Source organism: Cavia porcellus, unplaced genomic scaffold (genome assembly GCF_034190915.1).
Source record: "Cavia porcellus strain 051 isolate PalLab524CR breed Dunkin Hartley unplaced genomic scaffold, mCavPor4.1 scaffold_11, whole genome shotgun sequence".
NCBI classification, from domain to species: domain Eukaryota; kingdom Metazoa; phylum Chordata; class Mammalia; order Rodentia; family Caviidae; genus Cavia; species Cavia porcellus.
Window position 1 is genome coordinate 64,701,168 of NW_026947494.1, and position 13,066 is coordinate 64,714,233.

Sequence of the window (13,066 nt, forward strand, 5' to 3'; positions counted from 1 at the left end):
AGCATTTCATTTTTAAGTATGGTGTTTATTATATAAATTGTGATCAAAATATTTGGTGAATGTTTAACATTTTTCAAAATTTATTAACAGTAATAGACACATGACCATTAATCCCCCTCAAAATCCTCCCCGTCACTTTGAAGAGCTTTACCCCATGATTTGTAAAAACATTACAGTGTGTCTTCATCCAACTCACTCTTCAGATTGGGCACTGTGAAACTCTAGTTTTTCTTAAAAGTCAAAATTATGAGGCAAGGTAAATGTTTTAGATCAACTCAGGACACAGAGGCAACTACATCAGGGCAATTAGAGTTCCCAGACCTGCTTTGCAAAATGACAAGAGCGATGGGATAAATGTGTTTGAAATGTATGGGAAATATTTTGCAGGAGGATTAATGGCAACATGTCTTTTACTGTAATTAAAAAAAATTTAAACTGTATTTTTTAATCACACTTGCTGGCTTCCCTTCTTGTCTCTCTGTGGTGCTGGGGACTGAGCCCTGGGCCTCCCATGTGCTAGTGAGCACTGTGTCACTTAGCCTTCCACATGGCCGCCTATGTTTTTGTGTTTAGTTGAAAAAGTTCTTTTGGAGGTTCTTATCAATGTAAGTAGGGAATTGCCTGATGCTTTTCATATGTTTATTGAGATGATGGTATGCTTTTCCCCTTGTTCCATGAATGTGGTGAATTCCATTGTTTTTCACTGTGGTAAAATATATGTAATGTTAAAAATCACCATTTTGGATATTTTAAAGTTTACAATTAAGTAGTATTGAGTATGTTCAAAACATTATGTATCTCCCCATGTAGTTCCAGAACTTTTTATACCTTCCAAAAGGAAACATCACACTTATTAAACAGCAAGTCTCCACTCCCCTTTCCCCAGCACCTGCTTTCTGACTCACAGTTTGTCTGTTCTCTACATTTTATATAAATGAAACCATAATATGTGGACTTTACGTCTGGTTTCATCATTCAGCATGTTTTTAAGATTCACTCATTTTGTAGCATATATCTGTACTTCATTCCATTGTATGTGTATACCACATGTTGTTTGTTCACTCATCTACTGAAGAGCATTGGGTGATTTTCACTTTGGAGCTCTTGTGAATAGTGTGGTCATGAATATTTAAGTATGTTTGAATACCTGCTGTTAATTCTGGGCAATATATATCTAGAAGTAGAATAGCTGAATGGTGTAGTAACTCTGGTTACTTTCTAGAAACTGATGATCACTTTTCCACAGTGGCTCCTTGTCTGATAACCATGGACTGAACCCACTGAAAATGCAAGCCAAAATAAACCTTTTCTCCTTTAAGTTGGTAGTGTTGGATATTGTGTCCCAGCAACTGGAAAGTGATTAATAAAAGATGAATCTCTCATGCCTAAATTATCTCTACCTTTCAACACTGCTGTATTGAAGATTCTATTTCCAACACATGAATTTTGGAGGGATGATTGAAATCATAGCACATTGCCATTTTACTTTCTTACCAGCAAGGTGTAAAGATTCCATTTTCTCCATGTCATTGCCAACACTTACTATTTTCCTTTCTGAAAAAAAATTATAGTCATCTTAGTATGTATCAACTGCTATCTGACTGCAGTTTTGAACTACATTTTTTTATTAATGTAGAACACCTTTTCATGTACTCCTTAACCACTTGCGTATCTTCTTTGTATATTTATTTGTATTCTTTGTCCTTTTTGAATTGAATCATCTTTTTGTAGTTGCATTACAAGTTTTAAAAATTATATGTCAGATTTTGGCCTTTATCATATATATTTGTAAATATTTTCTTCTTTTATTTGGAGTATCTTTTTAGTCTCTTGATAGAGTGCTTTAATGTGTGCATTTTTAATTTTGATTAGATCCGGTTTATTTTTTTCTTATGTAGATTGTGCTATTGATGTCATATTTAAGAGTATATTGTTAAATCCAAGGTCAGGAAGATTCCTAATAGGAAGAGGCTTAAGAAGGTTGGAGTTTTAGCTGTTAACATTAGTTTTGACACACCTTTAGTTATATATATATATATGTATCTCCAGCTTCATTACTTTATACATTGATACTTGAACGTGAAGCTAACTTTGGATTCTTGGGGTAAACCCACTTGCTTATGGTATATCTTTTCAATATTTTACTAGAATTTGTTTGCTAAATTTTGTCAAAGATCTTTATATTTCTGTTCAGGGCTATATTTATTTGCACTTCACTTTTTGTGCTGAATTTTTGTATGTGTGTTGCCTTAGCTTATGGATAATGTTAGTTTTATACCAGGAGCTGTGAAGGGCTTCCTACTGCTGTTATCATTTTTGCTATAAAGCTAATTTATCTTTTTTTTTTTTTTTTCATTCCTAGGAGTTGAAACCAAGGCCTGTGCCTCCTAGGCAAATACTCGATTACTGAACTACATTCCTGGCCCTATCTTTTAAAAAACAATAGAGGTGAGAAAGGACTATTTTATATTTCCCCTCATATTTACTACGTAGTTTTCTTTCTTTCTTTCTTTTGTTTTCAGACAGGTTCTCACTGTGCAGTTCAGGCTGGCCTTGAGCTCACTTTGTAGCCCAGGCTGGTCTTGAACTTGTCATGATCCTCTGGCCTCGGCCTCCTGAGTGCTGTGATTATAAGCGTGCACTTACCATGCCAGGCTATTACTTAGTTGTTTTATTACAAAGTTTTAAACTAATATCAAAGTTTCAAACTAGTATTTTACTTTTATTTACAGAACTTTTAGAACTTTTCTTATAAAACATGACTACTGGTGATGAATTTTTGTTTATCTAAAAATTTTTTAATTTATCCTCTTTTTCTGGAAGATATTTTTCCTGTGTGTAGGTCAATGATTTTTTTCTTTACTTTAATGATGCCTACTTTATTTTGGTTTTCATAGTTTCTAACAAGAAGTCTGTTGTTCTTATATTTGTTCCTCTATACTTACTATTTCCTTTTCTCTCTTTTAAATATTTCCTATTTAATTATTTAAATTACATTGTATTTAGAATAGATTCCTTTAGCTTACTTTGTTTGTGGTTTCTTGAAATTCTTCGATCTGTAGCAGCAAGGCTCTATTTTCTTTTAGTTCTTTCCCAGGGTAAAAGCTAGGATAATTTTATGGGGTACCCCTATCTCTTTCCTTCTCTCATGGACCAATGTCTGATCACAGTTTTTCATATATTTTATATGGTGTTTGTTAGTGGAAGAAGGGTAAAATTGGCTTTTGTTTCTTCATCATGATTGTAAACAGAAGACTTGTATATTTGATCCTAAGTAAAAAGTTTCTCGCCTTATAATGAAACTCTGTTTGAAGATACACACTAAAATTTTTTTTCTGTATTTTTCTTCCATAATATAAAAAACAAAGATCTATGGATATGCCAAAGAAATTCTGAAGAACCACACTGTATTGTTTGTTTATTGCTGAAGAATTATTATCTTATTCTCACTTTCCCCATATACTTTTGTGGGTTTTTAAAAAATGGTATATAGACGTTTAAATGACTTTTCTAGGGTAACTTTTAAGCCTCCCAAAGCAAGAGTTCAATGAATGGTCATTCTAAGTTTGCTTCTCACATTTCACAAAACTTGAGGTTATTTGCTTAAGTCTCTTCTCTAACATTGTTATATGTTTCATATTTAAACTGCAATTAATGTAGAATCATCTGAATTGTAGTGGGCTATGAGATTTTACAGAATTTTTTGCAGTCCGGTGATTGCAAATGTTTTGCAAATGTATAGACTTTGTGGCTTAGCTCCATTTCCTACAAAACTGTTAAAAAATCTTAAAAATTCTTAAATTTTAGTTTAACAACAAAGGATAATTCTAATGCTACACTTCTCCCAACGTGTCACTTTCATTTCAAAGGTTTGAAGAGTTATTTTTTATCTCTTTTAAGGCTTATGTTTATGTTGGCAATTTAAATAAGTTCATATTCCATCTTGTGAAGGTTCTGAACCTTATCTTTTTGATCTCAGTGAGTTCATAGATCTTTAACTGTATGTCTTATATAAAGACTTATGTAACCTATAAAAAGACTTTTTTAACCTATAAAAGTTTGATGATTCCATACTTAGTAGAAAGCAAGTAATTGCTCAGTCAAGCAAGGTGGGTAAATGGTAAACAGAAAAGAGATGTTGAAAAATTTCCTATCCAAAGGACCGAAACACAAGAGAAGCACACAGAGATAAAACCTGTGGAGTACAAAACTGTCACATAGTAAGCCATCTTGTGGCAGTTAGGGTGAAGCTTCAGCTTGATTGGTTTTGAGATCTGCCCTGGAGATTGGTAGAGGTTGCTTCTTTGCATGGGTCTTAGAGACCTGACCTTGAAGTCTCTGTCTGGTTCCACTCCCAGTCTGGCTCTGATTCCCTACTCTGCTTCATGAAAGCAATGAACTGACTAGGTTTGCTTTACCACACCCTCCCATCATACTGTTTCTGCCCTGGAGCCCACTGACCATGAGCTAAAAGTGTGAGCAAATTAAACCTCTCCTCTTTAAATTGTGGGTGTTGGGTGTTGGGTTGTGCAGTGGGAAAGCTGACTAATATAGTCCCCCAAATGATAGCCATTCTTACTATTATTCAGCCCGTACTCTGAAAATAATTTTACATGCTTTGTGTACATATACTGGATTGAATTCACATTGTTTCCTCCCTTCTCAGATTTAACTGCCAGGTCTCTGCTTCCTAGAACTTTGTTTATTGTCCATAAAAGATAGTTTGACCCTTATGTATTAATTTTAAAAAATTCAAATATTCTGCTGGAGCTGCATATGGTTCTGTTGGTGTATGTACATATCAAGCTGGCTTCTGCAGAGCTAATCCTCACTCCCAGGTCTCAGCCAGAGTGAGGACTATGGAAACCTGACCTGGTTAGGGGAGGGCTGGAGATGTCCCTGAAATCCACAGCCTTCCATAACTTGTAAATTGTCGGATGACAGAGCTGTGTGCCATCCCTCTGGCTAATGAGGATTCAAGCTAAAGCACGAGTTACAGAACAGAAAACATCATAAAGGTTTTGTTTGCCATTACTTTTGCAATATCTTACTTTGTGTACAGCCATGACTTGTAAAGTGTGATCTCCAATTCAGTGGCATTGGTATCATGTGGGAACAAATGATAAATAGACATTCTCAGGCCTCACAATCTGTGTTTTAGATGGATGGCACACTCTGATATGTGCTCAAGTTTGATAGCTGCCAGTGTGGAGAACCTGGAAAGCTGTTCCACCATGTGACTGAATTTATTTATGTCTGTGATATTATAAGCTATGCAATATGAGGCATGAAGAAGCAATCAGTCATGCCCCCCAGCTACTGTTACCTTGGAGACGTTTAATGGTGTAATATAGGAACTGCCACACTGCAGAACAAATGTCAAACTTCAAGAAGGAAGAGACTTTCCACCAGTAGGCTTCTGGAGTGCCTCTCTTCACAACTGAGGCAGCCAAAGTGAGAGGATTAAGATGCAAGATACATAGGAGGTGCTAATGTGAGACCCTCAGGCTGAGTGGCAGCCTTGAGGCACTGGAAGCTAGTGAAGAAGTAAACTCCCCAGGCTCAAAATCTGTTCTTGAAGCAAACGTATGTAAGGCTGACTTTAAAAATTCTGACATGAAGCAAGAAACTAACATCCCTATATGGACCTGACTATAGGGGAGCCCAAGGAAGACTTGGTAAAGAGACAGCATCCTTAGCCATACACAGAAGGTGTGGGCTACGTGCTGTCAAGGAGGACTACAATCCTACTGTCCTCTTTGTGTTAGCATACCCGTGACTGGGACACAGTACTCAACATCCACAACATGAAAGAGAGGTTTAATTTGGCCCAGTTTCTGAAGGTAAGGTCCATGTTTGTCTTAGCACCAAGGCATGGACATCATGGTGGAAAAGAATGCCAAAGTAAAGCTGCTTAATTCATGATGGCCAGGAAGCAGAGCAGGGGAAACAGCACCAAAAAAAGAACACATGAAGGACCATCTATAGTGTGCAAAGTCCTATACCCAGGGCCATGCTTTACTAATCCCCCAGACAGCTCTCAATCCAGTCAAGTCGACAAAATGAAGCTTCATATCATACTCTTCATGTGTCTTTCAATAAATACTGATCATGCATTGTTTCTAGTTGTAAGTACTGGAGATCCAGCAGTGGGTGTCAAGAGATGTCAAGAGATTCTTGACATCATGTCTCTTATTCAGTGTCAGTGCTGGTCAGTAAGGGTGGTGGACACTTTCTGGTTTCCAGACTCAAGTTCTGGGCCCTAAAGAGTGCAAATGGGACAAGGCTCCTTTTCCCCAGGAGTGCTCTCCATCCTCATATGCACCTTGTCCTAGCTGTCCAAACTGGAGAACTGCCCCCACTTTTGATATCACTGACTCCCTAGTCATCCACTTTAATCAGGCTCTGGGTCTTAGGGATTCATTCTCAGTTAAGTCTATGGAATCTCCCATGGCACTATTTTTATTTATTTATTTATTTATTTATTTTTTATTCTTACAAACTCCTCTTACTAAATATTCCTTTATGAATTTGCTATGGTTGTCATCACAAAATGCCATCCACTGGGAGGCTGAAATGACAGAACTTTATTTTCTCATGGTCTGGAGCCTGGAACCCCAAGATCACAGTGTGGGCAAGGCAGGCAGCTGGCAGGGCCACGCCCTCTTCTGAGTGCCAGTGGCACCATAGCTCTGTGAGTTCCATGTCCATCATGTGCACACGTGCAGTTCTGATGTCTTTCTTTGCTTTTGTGGACACCAGTCATGTTGTATTAAGGCCCTACCTTTGTAACTTCATTTAAACCTAATTACCTCTTTAAAGATAATAGAGCGCAATACAGTGGTATCTTGGGGTTCAGGAATGTAATTCCTAACTCTCTGCAACCAGAATCATAGGAAGAATTAAGTTCATGAGATGAGGTACCACTGTATAGACACGCTGGGTTTCAGCATATGGATTGAGAGGATATAATTCAGCCCCTAAGAATTCCCTCTGCTCCATTTCTAGATTGTTAGAGCTCCTTATTGATTGATCCTTCATCTCTTTATCAGTCCTTGAATGTACAACCATGTTCATCTCAGAAAGTAGCATTTTAAGTTACAGTCTTATTAAAAACTAAAGTAATTCCCAAGAGCTCACCTTTAGCCAAATTTCATAGTCTAGTATTTGGTTCCCTGGTAATAGGCTACTTTGTCAGCCAAAATAATGTCTTTCTTACTTACCACAGAGCATTCTGAGTCATCTCCTTCATTGGTCTTCAATACCTGGCAAGTGTTCTTATCTCCAGGCCTTCAGGCACATTATTCTTTCTGGAATGTCCTCTTTTCTCCTTATTCCAATATTACCCTTTCTTCCAGGAGCCACACTTTCTCATCAGTGACAATCACTTCCACCTACTGTGATCTTTTTCCCTGGGCTTGGATTTTTGTTTCAAAGCAGATGTTAGCACCTTCTCTTGTGTGTATGTCTGTGTTCCTGAGTGGATTGTCTGAGGGTAAGGACTGAGTATTTCAGTTCTTGTGTTTGGGACAATGGTTGTACTCGGTGTTCTCATTCCATGGATGAGTAGAGAGATGGGTAGACAGATGACAAAGGCATGAATGATGAGTCCCCTTGATAAAGTTGTCTGAAACTCATAGCTTAAATGTCTATCTCCTCTGAGAAAACTTCCTGTAACCCTACTTAAATCTCTACCATATCAAGATATTTTAAATTCCAGTATTATCTTCAGATCACTTGGGAACTCTATTGCTTGTTTCTCCTTCCCACCCCTCTAAAAATTCTAAACTCAGTGGAAACAAGGACTATTTCTGTCTTGTTCCCTAGTGCTTATTTAGCAGCTGACACATAATAGACACTCAGTGAATTTTGCTGATTGAGTGAACGAATGTATGTGTGACAATATCTTTCAGAATGTGTTCTGTGCCTAGCAAAGTGTACACTTGGAGAGGGAAGGCTCTCCTTAGAAACTAAAAAACTTACCTCAGAGGCATTTAGAAAATCTCACTCAAGTTTAGAAACAAATGTACTTGTGTCTTGCTTTATGTATTGTAATATGTTAACAAATTGGTGTGAATAAATAATGTGTACCCTAACTTAGAATACCTAAAGGCTGGTATTTAAGAGTATTTAAGAAACCTTGCAATCTACTGTGCATAGCAAGCCAACATTTAATCATATGACAAACAAAAATTTATTTTGCTATACAATGAATTTGTTTTCTAAATCTAGATTTTCACGGGGAGGGGGCAGTTCTTATAGGTGGCATAAATTAGAGTGACTTTTACTATGTACAGAAGTTTCAGTATCTTTTTTTGGTACCAGGGATTGAACTCATGACCTCGTGCTTGCCAGGCAAGCACTTATGCTGCTGAGCTAAACCCCAGTCCAAGTTTTAGTATCTTTCACTTTTTATCTTTTTCTTTCTCTTCCATTTTTATCATCCCTGCCTTGGGAGTTGCCATCTAGCTTTCTGATCTGCTTCTTCCTTTGACTCCACCAATATTAGCTGTGTGTCTTTGCCTTTGCACATGCAATTCCTTTGACCAAAAAGTCACCCTGGTTGGACTGGAGATACAGCTCAGTGGTGAGTGCTTGCCTCAGACATACAGGGGCCTGGGTTCAATATTCAGTATTGGGGAAAAAATCATCTGGTTAAGGTCCAGTTGACCTGCTTCCTTCTCCAGAAAGCCTTCCCCAATTATCATAACACAAAGGAATCAATAGTACTGTTGATTTTTGTTCTCGTGCCTTGACATTTGTGTATTAAGCTGTTATTTCTTGTAAGCCTCATCTCACATACTGCTCTATAAGTTCCTTTGGAATAGAACTGTACCTTGTGTTCCATTTGTGTGTCCTTTTATGTCTGATGCTTTTGTGAAATATATTTACAAGGCTTTTGGAAATTAATGTTCCATTCCTTGTAGCTGGATGTTTGGCTCCAGGAGAATTCTGAAGGTGAGAAGAAAGACCACTCCAGAGTCCCTCCTAGGGGCTGAGCCAGTCCCTCCCTGGGGTGTTCTTGGTGCAAAGGAAAGATCAGTTTTGCACAGTGTGGATGCAGAGCCAGCACAGTGTAGTCCATGTCTGATGTTGACCTAAGGAAGCCAGATATTAGTTAAATACCTCTTCTTCATTTGCATTTTCTACAACTGATGAGAGAATATTGTCCTGTGGGCCAAGTTTTCTCCTTGATTTTATTTGGTACTTGGCAAAAGATCCAAAAAGTGATGAAACTAAAATTAAAAATGCATCTCACTTTTATTCTCTTTAAAGAGTTGCTTCTGTGAACTCGTTTTAGGAATACTTTACCCCTTTCCTTTCTTCTTGCCTCTTGCATGTCTTTGTGTGTGTAATTTTGTATTTTTTAAAATTTTATTTAAAGAAAGACTAAACAAAACAGAAAATAGGTAGAAATAATACATATGTTCAGAGAAAAAAACCAGTAAGAAATCACTAGTTGATGTTTACTTATTGTCGTTTTATAAATAGTTGTTCAAGATACAAAAATGGAACATGTAAAGTGGGAATTCAAACAGCGAGACTGTAAACAGTTCTGTTCAACCGTTCAGTTCAACAAAAACTTAGTAACATGGTTGTCAATCCTATACACTTAAACATACATGCAATTATCCATATCTTCATTTATGTTTAGATTAAACAAACTAAAGCAGGTTAAAATCATTTGGAACAAAGAATAATAGTATTGCTGGATTTCACAACATGACACTCTATGATCAGCACTGGGTACTTTAGTGTCTCTTTTTCTTCAAAGTATCTGTTCATTTCATCATGTGTCATAAGCTCAGTTCTCATAAACTGTTTATAGATTCTACACATGCATGAGTTTTAACATGTATTTCTATCCTTTCTATATTAGAGGGAGAAACAAAACAAAGCAAGGCAAAACAAAACATATTCCTATAAACACATGAAATGAAAAAAAACATATAAGACCATTATACAAAGAGTTCTACCATGGTTCCTGTGTTGTCTCTTGTTATCTGTAATAGAATTGAGTATATCATCAGACATAGTATAATTGAATAGATCAGTACATAACAGTATTAATAAAAGCACAACTTTGTATGTAGTATAGAACTTCAAAAACTGGCAGTTATCAAACCAGAATGTGTATTGTAGAGTCTTGTCATCTTCAGTGTAGTTGCCTATATTTCTCAGACTTCATACTACCAGTCATATCAGTTTTGAATAAAATCTTCTCTGCCTCATTTCTGTTATGTTCTTTTTTTGTTATCAGTTGTCTGCTTATCTTCTTCATTCTGTTTTCTGCTCCATTCATTGAAGTCTCTCTGCTATTGTTCCTGGAATCCTAGTACTTTTATCTCTCTCTAGAATGCCCTGCAGTATTCTCTGTAGAGTTGGATTGGTGGTTGCAAATTTCCCAAGTTCCTCTTTGTCTTGGAAGCATCTTGTTTCTCCATTAATTTCTAGAGACAGTTTATCAGGGTACATCAATCTGGGCTGAAGATTATTTTCTTTCAGGGCTTGGAATATTTTGCTCTAGGCTCTTCTTGACTTGATGGTTTGTGTTGAGAAGTCTGCCATTATTCTTATGGGCTGTCCTCTATAGGTGATCTGTTTCTTGTCTCTAATAGGTTTTAATATTCTGTTCTTATAATGAATTTCTGGGATCTTGATTATTATATGCCTGGGTGTAGCTCTGTTTTGGTTGTAGGTGGCTGGAGTTCTGTATGCCTCATAGATCAGAATATCATTTCCTTTTCCTATGTTTGGGAAGTTTTCCTTAATTATTTCTGTAAATAATCTTTGTAGTTCCTTTGTTTGTACCCCTGCTTCTTCATTCACATTTTTTATTCTCAAGTTATAGATCCTCTTGTCATCTTCTAGCCTTTGTATTGTTACTGCTTATTTCCTTGTTATTTTAAAAAGGTTTCCCTTTCATAATCCCACATTGCAAAACTGTCCTCCAGTTTGGATAATCTATCCTTAGTTTCTTTCAAGCTGATTTGCCATCTTTCCATAGAGTTTTTAATTTCCTGGTGGTCTCTTTGAATCTGCTTCATGTATTCTATAATTTTATATTCTTCATCAAATGGTTCTCTCCTTTGTTTGAGTTCCTCCCTTCTTCTGTCTATGTCTGCTTGAGGGGTGCTTAGTATCTCTTTTATTAATCTTATATCTTGCTTTATTTGGCTAAATAATTTCAGTTTTGAACTCGTCTATGAGGTCCCGAATATATCTCTTCATGTCCACTGGCACTGTGTCTGATATTGCATGTTCACTGTCCTCATTCTCCTTTGTATTTACCTGTTCTGGGTCAATGTTCTCAGGGTTGGGACCTGGGAACTTTTTGTTGTTGCTTCCTCTTCCCATCTTTTTTGCTTCTTCCAGGAGGCCCCAGTTTCTTTTTTTTTTTTGTTGGTTAAATTCTTCTGAAATGCTTTGGCTAGATGACCCTTCCCACTGTAGTGTGCTAGTGAGTTGCAGACAGGGACAGCATATACTGGCCCCTCCCCTCCGGATCAGTCAAGCTGCTGTGTCTGCACTGTATTACTTTGCGCTGCCTCACCTCTGGGTCAGTCAAGCTGCTGTAGCCTGCACTATATTACTTTGTGCCACCTTCCCTCTGGGTCAGTTAAACTTCTGAGGCTTCACTGGGTTAGTGTGCTTAGTGTGCACCACTGCTATAGGGACTTGATTTTGGATAACCTATTGGGTCTCAACCTGGTTGCCTGACCCAGGCCTAGCACACTCCACCAATCCCATTCGGGAAGGGAAGAATTGACTGAAGTCCCTTGTACTTGCCAGTCCTGCCTGGTCCCAGAATGTCGTCCGCCAGAGCACCCCTTTCTGTGGAATGGCTTCACTCCCTTCACTCACCACAGGTCCTTGCTGGCACCCTGCCATCTCAGCTCTGTGTTTGGCTTGCTGACCTCTGAACTCAATGTAACTGTGTCTCCAGTGAGTTGAAGCAGCGGGACCTCGGATTGCTTGGCAAGTCACCTGCTGTGGTGGGAACACTGAACATCTAGCTGTTCCAATAATAGCACCAGGACTGTATGTTTGGCTGGTTCTTCTCACCTTAATTTCTTCTTGGGGTGAGAGAATTCATCTCCCTCTGTTTGGGGCTCCCCACTCTGTATTATGTTGAATTCTATGTTGACTATCTCAGGGAGTCTCTGTAGCTAGTTGTTATCTATCTGTCATCTTTGTTCCTCCTCTCTGTAATTTTGTATTTCCCTCTGATTCTTTTCTTTCTTTAACTTTTTCTATTTTCTACCTTGTTCAAGAGAAAAATATCAGTTGAAATCATAAATGAAAATGTTAAAAAATTTTGGAAAGACAATTTACATCACATTTATTCCTTATATTTTTATGTACTTTTAAATATCACTTTATGTTTATTTATGAATTTCAATAATTATACAAATTTTCCATATTTGTAATCATCAGTATATACTAACTATATTGTGTTAACCTAATACTTCAATCTAAATGCATTTAATTAGTGATAGTCTAACATGCTAGTGTAATTTGTTAAGCCATTCCTTAAGTGTTTGATGTTTTTAATTATCTCCTATTTTAAAATTAATAGTATTGTCCCAAACATCTCTGTACAAATTATTTTATGACTAAAAGGAAGATTTCCAGAAGAGATTCACTGACTTTAAAATCTAAAAACATAAAACTCTACTAAAAAAAGAAAGCCTTAACATAATAGCATCTTTTAAAAAAAATCTTTTTACAAAAGAGAACAAAACAAAACAGAATAAATTCAATCAAACAAAACAGTGAAAGTGATACAAGACCTCAAGACAGAATAGTAGGAAATCAATCATTGCTACCATAATGCCTCTTGTTATCTTCAAAATTGCTGCCCATACTATCAGATACAATAAAATCAAACAAAGAGAACAGAATAAAACCAATAAAAAAACATTGAATAAAACAAAATGGTAAAATGGAGCAAAACAAAACAGTGAGAAACTTATTGAATTTCAAAAACAAGACAGAAGAAAATCCCCCATAATTGCTATATTGCGTATTGTTATCCTCTGAATAGATCCTCAGACTACCAGCT

At 36.9% G+C, this 13,066-nt stretch overlaps 1 protein-coding gene across 2 annotated transcripts in view; it reads left to right on the plus strand.

Annotated features, from left to right (window-relative positions):
- Positions 1-13,066, plus strand: part of Pde8b (phosphodiesterase 8B) — a 252,310-nt gene that overhangs the window by 11,201 nt on the left and 228,043 nt on the right. The window contains exon 2 of one of the 2 annotated variants that reach the window (XM_063258387.1): positions 2,363-2,448. The exons of the other annotated variant lie outside the window; for it this stretch is intronic. The gene's annotated coding sequence lies outside the window, so the exon portion shown is untranslated. The remainder of the gene's footprint in view (positions 1-2,362; positions 2,449-13,066) is intronic. 2 annotated transcript variants of the gene reach the window in all.